Genomic DNA, 13,757 nt, shown 5'->3' with positions numbered 1-13,757 from the left:
AGGGATTTGTGGTATATGGCCAGTATACCACGGTTAAGAGCTGTGTCCAGGCACTCTGCGATGCGTCGTGCCTAAGAACAGCCCTTAGCCGTGGTATCTTGGCCATATACCACACACCCTCGTGCCTTATTGCTTAACTATACTGTATTATCTATTGTTAATGTATGTATGTAGACAGACAAATACTCTTCCACTCTACCAGGAATGAACTGTCCTATCTCTATCCCCTACCTAAACCCTCTCACCATACACCACTGAACCTTCATCTTATGAGGACCAGCCTGCCTAAGCCCAGGTCACTTAGTGTGTTCTGAAATGGATGGTACAAAACAAAGCACTTCACCCAGCAGGGCAGATGAACACACTTCCATCTCTGCAAGATGAAACGTTGCTTTCAGTTCCCTCAAGGAGTATTTTTCCCAACAAATCCAAATTCCATTTCCAGAGGAGGATCCATTAGCAATAGAGCGTGATGAGGTATTGTAGCAGTGCTCATTCAATTCCACTCATGGTGGAGAAGTTCTTCCAGGATAAAATAATCAGTTGGTGATGTGTGTGTGTGTGTGTGTGTGTGTGTGTGTGTGTGTGTGTGTGTGTGTGTGTGTGTGTGTGTGTGTGTGTGTGTGTGTGTGTGTGTGTGTGTGGGACCTGTTCTGAGCACTCCCCTCCTTCTCTTGCGCCATGTTATAATGAAGATAACTTCTTTGTCTTTCACAACAGAAAAAAAGTACATATTTCCCCGAGGCAAGTCTGAGCTTGTCGAAGCTTTATAAGATGGCCAGACCCACTGGACTAATAACCATGGTGCAACTTGGTCCGTCTGTGTAAGTCTAATGTTTATGTAATCGTCACCCTGAACATGAGCAGCCCAGAGGCAGGTGTTAAGGAAGAGTGTCAGGTCAGGTGGAGGTAGAGGAGCAGGTCTGGGCATGCAGGGGCCATTGTGTTATTATGCAGTTCTGAGTAAACATAAACCAGTTGGATGTGTAGGTAGGTTGGGTCATCCTGAGGTCTATGGCCAATCTGCACATCACTTAAACTCAAACTGAACCACACCACAGCTTGTGGACCTTTACTTTCCAGACAATCTAATGGAAGGTACAGCTGGGTGGTGAGCTCAAATCTAACATTCCCCCCTGGACAAACGTCTTGTCTGGTGTCGAAGCCAACCCTCCTGAGCTGCCCCGATAGACTTATCTCCCTGCAGGCTGAACCATGGGGCTCTGTTCAAACAAGGGGCTGTGGCACACTGTCGGCCCAACATGCAGATCTGTCAGGGTGAACAAGCAGGGCGGTCAATGCACCCTGACCCTGTCTGCTTTATGTCCTCCTGGTACTGCTGATTACAGGAGCTGACTGCTGGGGGGCACAGGACAGCCAAGGAGGAGCTGAAACAAAGGGTAAACTGATACTGATGGGTTCACTCATGTATACAATACATGAACAAAAAAAATCATATTGGTTTTTATTAGTCTTTCCAGTGATATACAGTAGAAAGCACAACACAGAGTGGGGGCGGCCTGAAAGCTCTATGGCTTGTTCTGTGTATGTTTCGATTACGTCTGTGCAAACAGTCCCGACCTGACATACATATTATTAAACAAGTGGTCCCCAATCCCCAGAGTCCATTCACTCTGAGAATGATTGCTTCTCATTGTTCCCTGCATCTTCATCCAAACCAAGTGGAAGTCTTTGTGTGGTGGAGAGAGGTCTGGGGTTACATCTCCTTCAGATGTGTGTGAAGCCAGAGCAGAGAAGGGGATGAAGAGCTGCATTTGACTGCATAGTGCCTTGCATTAGCCAAGTAAATCTCTGTCCTAATGCACAGCTCTGCTGAGTTTAAAACATCATTCTAAATACATTTCTATACTCTTGAGCATGGTTATAGATGTGTCTTCAATTATCACTGTTGTGTATACATTATGATAGGAGAAACCTGACAAGTTCCAACTTTTACATTCTCGGCTTCACTTAAACATCTTTTGGGAGACCAAATATCACGGTTGATATTCAGACACACAAAAGCGATCCGTTTTCATCGACTGTCTCGTATCTGTCACATTAGTGGTTAAAACAGACTAATCTAATTTTCTCACGTGATCATTTCATTTCCACGGTCCATTCCCAATTCTGACTGGCTGACTGATCAATGACATCCTCCAGAAAGAAACGCAATCTGAACATAGAACATTTTATTATTTGTTTTTACCATGCTGTTTGGACAACCAGGTTTCAGACCAAGTTGCCTACTGTTTGTGACTGGAATCTTCACAGGAACTCAAGAAAATTGTATTTTTCTCTCAAAGACAAAGCATGGTTGGGAATAATGGTTTAATATCCAATGGTCTTTCATTAACTTCCTCGATGAAGGTATGTGGTCTCCCACATGAAACAATACTGTTGTATATGTGGTGTTAGGAGGTCAATGGAATGCAGACCATGAGGGATAGAAGGAAGCTGGATTGGGGCAAATTAAACATTTTATTTAAAAAAAGTGAATATTCATCAAATCCGTCATGATTGATGTATTGTAAGAGACCCAGAAGCATTTCGCTACCCCTACAATAACATCTGCCAAATACAGTTGAAGTCGGAAGTTTACATACACCTTAGCCAAATACATTTAAACTCAGTTTTTCACAATTCCTGACATTTAATCCGAGTACAAATTCCATGTCTTAGGTCAGTTAGGATCACCACTTTATTTTAAGAATGTGAAATGTCAGAATAATAGTAGAGAGAATGATTTATTTCAACTTTGCTTTCTTTCATCACTTTTCCAGTGGGTCAGAAGTTTACATACACTCAATTAGTATTTGGTAGCATTGCCTTTAAATTGTTTCACTTGGGTCAAATGTTTTGGGTAGTCTTCCACAAGCTTCCCACAATAAGTTGGGTGAATTTTGGCCCATTCCTCCTGACAGAGCTGGTGTAACTGAGTCAGGTTTGTAGGCCTCCTTGCTCACACACGCTTTTTCAGTTCTGCCCACAAATTTTCTATAGGATTGAGGTCAGGGCTTTATGATGGCCACTCCAAAACCTTGACTTTGTTGTCCAAAAGCCATTTTGCCACAACTTTGGAAGTATGCTTGGGGTCAATGTTCATTTGGAAGACCCATTTGCGACCAAGCTTTAACTTCCTGACTCATGTCTTGAGATGTTGCTTCAATATATCCACAAAATTTTCCGACCTCATGATGCCATCTATTTTGTGAAGCGCACCAGTCCCTCCTGCAGCAAAGCACCCCCACAACATGATGCTGTCACCCCCGTGGTTCATGGCTGGGATGGTGTTCTTCGGCTTGCAAGCCTCCCCATTTTTTCTCCAAACATAATGATGGTCATTATGGCCAAACAGTTCTATTTTTGTTTCATCAGACCAGAGGACATTTCTCCAAAAAGTACAATTTTCGTCCCCATGTGCAGTTGCAAACCGTAGTCTGGCTTTTTTATGGCGGTTTTGGAGCAGGGTCTTCTTCTTTGCAGAGCGGCCTTTCAGGTTATGTCGATATAGGACTTGTTTTACTGTGGATATAGATACTTTTGTACCTGTTTCCTCCAGAGTCTTCACAAGGTCCTTTGCTGTTGTTCTGGGATTGATTCATCTCTAGGAGACAGAACGAGTCTCCTTCCAGAGCGGTATGACAGCTGCGTGGTCCCATGGTGTTTATACTTGCGTACTATTGTTTGTACAGATGAACATGGTACCTTCAGGCATTTGGAAATTGCTCCCAAGGAAGAACCAGACTTGTGGAGGTCTACAATTTTGGCTGATTACTTTTGATTTTCCCATGATGTCAAGCAAAGAGGCACTGAGTTTGAAGGTAGGCCTTGAAAAACATCCACAGGTACACCTCCAATTTACTCAAATTATATCAATTAGCCTATCAGAAGCTTCTAAAGCCATGACATAATTTTATGTAATTTTCCAACCTATTTAAAGGCGCAGTCAACTTAGTGTATGTAAACTTCTGACCCACTGGAATTGTAATAAAGTGAATTATAAGTGAAATAATCTGTCTGTAAACAATTGTTGGAAAATGTACTTGTGTCATGCACAAAGTAGATGTCCTAACTGACTTGACAAAACTATAGTTTGTCAACAAGAAATTTGTGGAGTGGTTGAAAAACAAGATTTAATGACTCCAACCTAAGTGTATGTAAACTTCCGACTTCAACTGTATATGTATGTGACCAATACAATTTGATGTGGTTACTAAAGTCCGATTTGGATATGTTTGGCTGTTTTCACTGCATAACATTTAGAAGTTGTCCCTGTTCAGGTTTAGAAGAAGTGACTGCTAAATGCTAACTCCCATAAGTATACTGCTCAAAAAAATAAAGGGAACACTTAAACCACACAATGTAACTCCAAGTCAATCACACTTCTGTGAAATCAAACTGTCCACTTAGGAAGCAACACTGATTGACAATAAATTTCACATGCTGTTGTGCAAATGGAATAGACAACAGGTGGAAATTATAGGCAATTAGCAAGACACCCCCAATAAAGGAGTGGTTCTGCAGGTGGGGACCACAGACCACTTCTCAGTTCCTATGCTTCCTGGCTGATGTTTTGGTCACTTTTGAATGCTGGCGGTGCTTTCACTCTAGTGGTAGCATGAGACGGAGTCTACAACCCACACAAGTGGCTCAGGTAGTGCAGCTCATCCAGGATGGCACATCAATGCGAGCTGTGGCAAGAAGGTTTGCTGTGTCTGTCAGCGTAGTGTCCAGAGCATGGAGGCGCTACCAGGAGACAGGCCAGTACATCAGGAGACGTGGAGGAGGCCGTAGGAGGGCAACAACCCAGCAGCAGGACCGCTACCTCCGCCTTTGTGCAAGGAGGAGCAGGAGAAGCACTGCCGGAGCCCTGCAAAATGACCTCCAGCAGGCCACAAATGTGCATGTGTCTGCTCAAACGGTCAGAAACAGACTCCATGAGGGTGGTATGAGGGCCCGACGTCCACAGATGGGGGTTGTGCTTACAGCCCAACACCGTGCAGGACGTTTGGCATTTGCCGGAGAACACCAAGATTGGCACTGGTGCCCTGTGCTCTTCACAGATGAAAGCAGGTTCACACTGAGCACGTGACAGACGTGACAGAGTCTGGAGACGCCGTGGAGAACGTTTTGCTGCCTGCAACATCCTCCAGCATGACCGGTTTGGCGGTGGGTCAGTCATGGTGTGGGGTGGCATTTCTTTGGGGGGCCGCACAGCCCTCCATGTGCTCGCCAGAGGTAGCCTGACTGCCATTAGGTACCGAGATGAGATCCTCAGACCCCTTGTGAGACCATATACTGGTACGGCTGGCCCTGGGTTCCTCCTAATGCAAGACAATGCTAGACCTCATGTGGCTGGAGTGTGTCAGCAGTTCCTGCAAGAGGAAGGCATTGATGCTATGGACTGGCCCGCCCGTTCCCCAGACCTGAATCCAATTGAGCACATCTGGGACATCATGTCTCGCTCCATCCACCAACGCCACGTTGCACCACAGACTGTCCAGGAGTTGGCGGATGCTTTAGTCCAGGTCTGGGAGGAGATCCCTCAGGAGACCATCCGCCACCTCATCAGGAGCATGCCCAGGCGTTGTAGGGAGGTCATACAGGCACGTGGAGGCCACACACACTACTGAGCCTCATTTTGACTTGTTTTAAGGACATTACATCAAAGTTGGATCAGCCTGTAGTGTGGTTTTCCACTTTCATTTTGAGTGTGACTCCAAATCCAGACCTCCATGGGTTGATAAATTGGATTTCCATTGATTATTTTTGTGTGATTTTGTTGTCAGCACATTCAACTATGTAAAGAAAAAAGTATTTAATAAGATTATTTATTTCATTCAGATCAAGGATGTGTTGTTTAAGTGTTCCCTTTATTTTTTTGAGCAGTATATAAGCTGGTATCATAGTTAGCATACAGAAATCGATGCTGGTAGTCAAAGTTGTTTTGAACTGTAATGCAGTTGATTGATGACGATAAGATGAACATATATTGGGGTTGACATCCATACAAACGATATACTCCAATTTTTACCTCAATATAGTGTGAAATACACATACATGTATAAACAATAGTCTAAATGTAGGCTAATTTTGCTGGGGGGCAATGAGGAGATTCAGGCTCTTTCCCCCATGGCATCTTTCCACTACGCGTTTACATGGCATTTCCATTGTTTTGGTCGAGTTCCATTGACCTCTTTACTGTATCTATACCACATAGTTTCTAAACATGCTGTTCTGTCTTTGTCTGTTTTATGGTATAAATACTATAGTATTCACTGAAGTATTTTGTCGACTTTACTGTAGTATTCACTGTAGTGTTTTGTGCAAAAACACTACAGTGAATTCTGTGGTATTTACAGTTAACTATAGTATAAATACGGTAGTAAAAAGAAAACTGTAGTATATACTACAGTAATTTGTTTTTTCTTCACTCAAATCGTGAGTGTAATGAGAACAGAGGCAGGTTTAAACTTTTCAAGTACATTTAAGGAAAAGGTAGAAGGATGCATGTGTGTGAAAGGAACAATACAAGGAATGAACTTGGAATGCTGGAATGATAACCCCCATGAATAAACCACTTAATTCCCAAACAGCATCTCTTTATTGTGAGGGGAACTAAATAGGCCCAATGAGAGATAATCCAATCTGTTGTGGTAAAGTATTATTGGAAGTGGCATTCCTGTTCTATTATTCACCCAGGAACATGGAAGTGCCTCTGTGGTGTCCTGCAGTGGGGGTTCACAAGTTCAGAAAGCAGTTGATTCTTTATATGAAACGGTAGCGGGAGCATGTCTCACCCCTGAGGACTCCGGACATAAATAAAACCACAGCATGGGCTTAATGCCATTTTTAATATAGCTATGTTCTAGATCTCTCTGTGTATACACCAACACAAAGCTGGGGTCATGCAGTGTGCCCTCTGGCTTTGATGGGCAGCAGGGTAAAGGTCAGAGGTCACAGATCTGTCAGGCTGTAATTAACTTGGGCCCCTTTGAGAAAGGGGGTGAAAGGATTGTCTCCTTTAGATTTGGTCTGACTAGATTTGGTCTCATCCTTGGCCCTATAGATAGTCCAGTTTGAACATCTCCCAATCTCAGTGCATCAGCAGGATAACTGACCATTGATGTCAAAACAAAAGAGGGGTCCAATTAGAGCAGCGTTATGTCAGAGAATCCTGCAGCCCAAGGTGAGGTGACAGGCTGGGGGTGAAACATCATCTTTACGTCTGTTTGAGAAACTCTGGTCAGGTGATCCTTAGTCATCCTCATTTATGTAACATTTTAGTCATTTAGCAGATGCTCTTATCCAGAGCGACTTACAGGAGCAATTAGGGTTAAGTGCCCCACCTCCACCTGCTGGGGGTCTGCTCTATCCCTATGGGAAATGTGGATTATCATCAATAATGAACACCAAACAACAGCCTCCACTCCAGACAAGACCGAAGAAAGAAGGGAATGAGTGGTGGAGAGACGCGTCCTTCAATAACTTGCATCCCCTGTAACACAGCATGTTGAATTATTATTTAACCTTTATTTAACTAGGCAAGTCAGTTAAGAACAAATTCTTATTTACTATGACGACCTACACCGGCCAAACACGGATGACACTGGGCCAATTGTGCGCCGCCCTACGGGACTCCCAATCACAGCCGGTTGTAATACAGCCTGGATTCGAACCAGGGTGTCTGTAGTGACGCCTCTAGCACTGAGATGCAGTGCCGTAGACCGCTGCGCCACTCAGGAATTAGCTCTTGCAAATCTCTCGATCGTTATAAGAAAGTATTTTCTGCCACGTCATTGTAGTCACCAATAAATGAATGTGTTCATTTGAGTTGTGTGCTAGCGCAGATGCTCAGTCCTCTTTTCTATTTCCCTCTCCTCACAGCTCTCCTGATGAATAAGAAGGTGGGTTTACATTGCAGGGATTGTCTGGGTCTTGAAGAGAGTCTTACTTGATTAGCTGCTCCTTGTTTTATGAAGACTGCCATCTGGCTCCCTGGGCCAGCTAACTGGTTAATACAGGGTAACACTACACCTTCCTCCCTTCCCAAGGCCTGGGGCCAGGTGACCGCACTGGGAGCTTCCCTAATCAGCTGTCTGGATGGAGGGATGTGTGTATGTATGCTGGAGGTAGATGTGATGGGGAGCAGAGTCTCTCTCACCTGCTCTCCTCTTAGGACATCATCATCCTCCACACAATAATCTCTCTCTTTTACTAATCAGACTAACAATCAGTAGTCAATATTGACCAATCAAAAGAACAAGTGCCTACCATGGATCAGACAGTAAAAGCAGGCCTGTTTAAAGATTAGTATTACTTCCTGGAAGGACTATTCTGCTTTTGAAAACGTTTTATGTAACTGGCATTCACAAAACATTTTTAACCAGACTATACTGTATATATACTGAATAACAAAGCTCATATTGTGGAACACTTCTCAACCACCAACAACAACATTCTAAATGTAAAATCACGCCGATTTTAATACATTGCAGAAATGATAGAGGCAAACAAAAGATGTAAAAAGCCACACACCAGTCCGTAACACCATTGATCAAGATACTGCCAACGGTGGCCTCTCTTGCAGAAGAGATCAGTGGGATTCATTAAAAGCGATGTAATTACTGTAGCTGGGACTACACCTGTCCCCGGCAGACTGTTGATCTAACATGCAGTACATCTGCCTGCCTATTGTGATTGGCCATGAGGCTCAGCAGGGAAGTGCGTGCTGTGTGTGCAGCTCCCAGAAGCCTCAGTTCCTCCAGGAGAGAGAAGGGTACCCTCTCCTCTCCATCAGCACCACTTTAAATATTCATGCTGGATCAACAGCGGAACACAATCCTTCTCCTGGGTTTTCTCCTTCCCTGCTTTGGGAGGCATAGGTCTATGGTGGCAGACCCATTATGGGCCGTTATCTCGCACATACACACAAGCAGAGCACACACAGTAAGTCGTCATCATACTTAATACCTGATGAAAGCAGGCATATTGCAAGTGTTAAAGTGCATTAAATCAGACAAATGTCAATTTTCACAGAAAAATGGATATACACCTTATCCTGTTGGACAGCAATGTTATAAAAAGCTATCGTTGATCACTCTTGACAAATTACTGCACTGTCAAATATTAGAGTCCGAAGGCTCTTTCTCATCTAAAACCAGACGATGGCATGAGACCTCAGAGGGAAGAAGCTACACTGTGGGTAGGAGCATAGTTGGTATCTCAGGAAGGGGTATCAGGTACCGGGGGACCCTGGGAGTCCCTAGGGGCCAGAGATCATTAGGCAGCTGCTTAATGAGAGAGCTGAGGGAGAGATGGGATAACTTGTGGGTAGGCTCTCGTTAATGCTGCGCTAGGCGGTAGCAATGGGAAAGAAAGGGAGAGGGGGAGAGAAATACCTGGAGGCCATTCTGACCTAAATAGACAGGATGATGAACATTGTGTGCAAGTATTGATGATGTTTGCGCCATTTGCACACATTGTATATAGACTTTTTTCTATTGTGTTATTGACTGTACGTTTGTTTATTCCATGTGTAACTCTGTGTTGTTGTTTGTGTTGCACTGCTTTGCTTTATCTTGGCCAGGTCGCAGTTGTAAATGAGAACTTGTTCTCAACTGGCCTACCTGGTTAAATAAAGGTGAAAAAAAATGTAACAAGCACATTTACATCAGCCAAGATCTGCCTCATCACCACAGACTGGAAAAGTCATTTTGAAGTAGTAGTGCTTGGTGAAAGTATGTTTAAAGCCTAGTATGAATGCCTTATTCCAATAGACTTTCATTTTTGACATTTTGATATTGTCTTCCAGAGAGCACAAACAGATTTCAGTCACAAGGACATTTTTTACACTACACAATCAAGCACACAATTTTGGCCAAATGATTCAGTGCACTTACTAAAAGATGTAGTATGGGGCTTGGATACTTGATGAGAATGCAGACCTCCAACCTTCAAACTAATTCAGAGCATTGTTTCTGAGGTATCGTTCAATACCCCTATTCAGATCATATGAATACTTGATTGAGTAACTCCTTAGCATTTGAATCTGTCCATCCCATGGCTGAGAGAGGGGTCTTTCTGTAGTGGTAATCATGGGGGCTTGCTCTGGCATTAGGGTCACGACCTGTCCGCACTCAAGATGCCACCCCTTTCTTATGTCACAGCACCAACTATCCTGGACCACGCATCTCTCTCTCTCTCTCTCTCTCTCTCTCTCTCTCTCTCTCTCTCTCTCTCTCTCTCTCTCTCTCTCTCTCTCTCTCTCTCTCTCTCTCTCTCTCTCTCTCTCTCTCTCTCTCTCTCTCTCTCTCTCTCTCTCTCTCTCTCAGCAGGGGTTGGCACTCCAAAAGGACCATGCTAACCTCCCATTGGTCAACCGCAAGCTCAAGTTAACAGCTCAGATGGTCCATCCCATCTGTAAGGTGTTTACTTGGATATGATTGAATCTGTGTACAGAATTGGTATGGACAAAAAGGAGAACACTGAAACAAGAATGTTGAACCCCATGTCAGATCATAATCAATGAACAGTACTGTCAATAAGATCTTGCTTTTCTGCTCCAAAGTTATATTGGACCTAGAGTAACTGAAGCTATTTGTTATGCTAATAATGTACAAGAGGGACTGATTGAGACATTGCCAGGTCATGCAGGTTTCACAGTGCCCCCTGCTGATGTTCTCCATAAAACTGGCCTTCTGGTACTCATGGTTGCAAGTGGTGACATAAGCCTGTGTGTGTTTACTTCGATTATACTTCCTCTTCTGCACATCAACCACACAATTAACCTACACAACCACTTACCTGAAATATTCTAATAGAATTCACAGAGTGTGGTCTGTCTGTTATACGCTTCCTCTCATCTCCGTTTGACTATCTCTTTATTGCTGTCCAGTTTCCTGAGAGCCATTTTACCATGACAACAGGAGTGTCCCTATATAGCCCTCCTCTCCTCCCTGTCTGGTCAAGGTCACTATCGTCTACAAAATGACCGTGTATGTCTTTAACATGATGTCTAATGTCCGGTCCTTCATTGTAGACTATGACGCTTTTATAGTCAACATGTAATACATATGTGAACGAAAAAGAGGAACAACATCGGTATTCATAATACTAATGTTGTTATAGAAATACTGCACGGTACAAATTCATTTGATAGTTTACACCAGAATATGTGTCTGTTGAAAGAAGAGACAGGCCAGGACTGACGTGGATACTGTGAAATGTTTGGTGCGGTCTTGTATGACAATAGACCAAAAATAATCAGAGGGGTAATATGATAGGTCTGGAATGTATAGTTACTTGGACAAGTGACACTGTTCGCCAATATTGCAAGTCTGGGCTTGAGGTGGAGGCGGCCCTGGGTCAACACTGGTGGCCTTTCAACTGATAATAAAAGATTGGATCATGAACAATCTTGACAGTTCTTCACAAGCCGTTTAACATGAACTATTGTTCTTCAAAGTTTGAATTATTTTATGATCCCTAAATATTGTGAATGTAGCACGTATCATTTCTAGAATAGCCCTGTACAGATCATTCTAATTACTGTAATTCTATACCCCCGAGGCGCCCTCTAGTGGGGAAACTGCAGTATAACCAACGGCAGACGAGTAAATGTGGTCCTTGCATTAAAAACCTTAACAAAATGTATTGTAAACGATGGGCTGTTAATAAATAACATACGGACACATTTACTGAGAACCGATGATGCACGTCAGAACTGCAGCCGGCTTCCAAGAACAGGCGTCATGTTTGAGTGGACCAGTATGTTAGGCAACAACACGCCGAGACCCATCATTGTGCACCCTGTATAAGGACTAATAACTACTTGCCTCACTGTCCATTATGTGTTGATGTGAATGACCTATACTTCTGGACCACACCTGCTACCACAGCAAGCCCGTACATGCTCTGACTGAGTGTTGATTACTGATTAGACAGTTCAGGCACATACATTCCAAACAGGAACTAGTGAAACACCTGTAATAATAATATGCTGTTCTTGAGTCAATAGATTGGTCACGTTAGATATTATTTAGCTCATATCATGTGTGCAAGGGGTGATACAGATCTTTATCAACATTATATGATTTTTTGGGAGTATCTAACCACTGGGCGAAAACTGGTTGAATCAACGTTGTTTCCACGTCATTTCAACCCAAAATTCAATGCGATGACATTGAATCAACGTGGAAAATTGATTGGATTTGAAAAAAGTTATAAACATAAGGAGATTTCGGGGGGGGGGGGGGGGTTTCACCCAACTTACAACCAAAATCCAATGAAAAGGTGTCCTTTTTTTGCTGATTTCACGTTGAATTCACGTTAGTTAAAAACTCAACCAAATGTAAAACTAAACATTGAACTGAAGTCTGTGTCCAGTGTGCACAATTTCTCCAATCTCAGAGTAAGATCAATGTTCAGCTATGATTCACCTCTGCATCCTCTAAGTATAGCTCAGGCCAGTATGAGGAGTGGAGTCCTTACTCATAATATCTGTATACACTGAGTGTACAAAACATTAAGAAGAGCTTCCTAATACTGAGTTGCACCCTTTGCCCTCAGAACAGCCTCAATTAGTTGGGGCGTGGACTCTACATGGTGTTGAAAGCGTTCCACAGGGATGCTGGCCCATGTTGACTCTAATGCTTCCCACAGTTGTGCCAAATTGGCTGGATGTCCTTTGGGTGGTGGACCATTCTTGATACACACGGGACACTGTTGAGTGTGAAAAACCCATCAGCATTGCAGTTATAGACAGACTCAAACCGGTGCGCCTAGCACCTACTACCATACCCCGTTCAAAGACACATATTTTGTCTTGCCCATTCACCCTCTGAATGGCACACATACAATCCACATCTCAATTGTCTCAAGGCTCAAAAATCCTTCTTTAACCTGTCTCCTCCCCTTCATCTACACTGATTGAAGTGGATTTTGTGACATCAATAAGGAATCATAGCCTGGATTCACCTAGTCAGTCTATGTCAGGGAAAGAGCTGCTGTTCTTAATGTTTTTTACACTCACTGTATACTATTTATTTTCAAGCCCTCATACTCCCTCCCTTCATTAGTCCAAGTATGACATTGTGTGGTTTCTGTTATGCATCAAACTGGATACTGGATAACTGTCTCTAAGCACAAAGAGGAGAGTGTCTCTCACAGGACACTTGCTAGGATTGGCTACGGTCTACGTCAAATCAAATCAAATTTATTTATATAGCCCTTCTTACATCAGCTGATATCTCAAAGTGCTGTTCAGAAACCCAGCCTAAAACCCCAAACAGCAAGCAATGCAGGTGTAGAAGCACGTGCATTGCTTGCACCTCAAGTTACAAGGTCATTCAGTCAGAAAGTGCAAGGCCAGGTCCCTCCCCAAGACAATCAACTAACCCTAACCTCAACCCTAACTCTAGCTTCATGTCCACACTCCGTCTCAAGCCTAACTCTAGAGCTTACCGTATGCTTCCCAGTCAAAACAGTTTGTGCTTCCCAGTCAAAACAGTTTGTGCTTCCCAGTCAAAACAGTTTGTGCATATATTATATATTTTTTGTTAGTTTTGGTCTTTTGGTAGGTTTTTTTTCGGCTGTTCGTGCACACCAAAAACATTATTGAGGCAAGTCGAAGTTCGGTAGCCGAAGTCTACGCCCCTTAGTCTGTGATTGGTCAACAGTACTACTCCTATTAGGAGTGGGAACATGAAGAGTTTGTTCTCATTCAACGAGAGACAACTACGTTTTAGGCATTT

Source organism: Salmo salar, chromosome 06 (genome assembly GCF_965601325.2).
Source record: "Salmo salar chromosome 06, fSalSal1, whole genome shotgun sequence".
NCBI classification, from domain to species: domain Eukaryota; kingdom Metazoa; phylum Chordata; class Actinopteri; order Salmoniformes; family Salmonidae; genus Salmo; species Salmo salar.
This window is presented reverse-complemented; position numbering follows the sequence as displayed.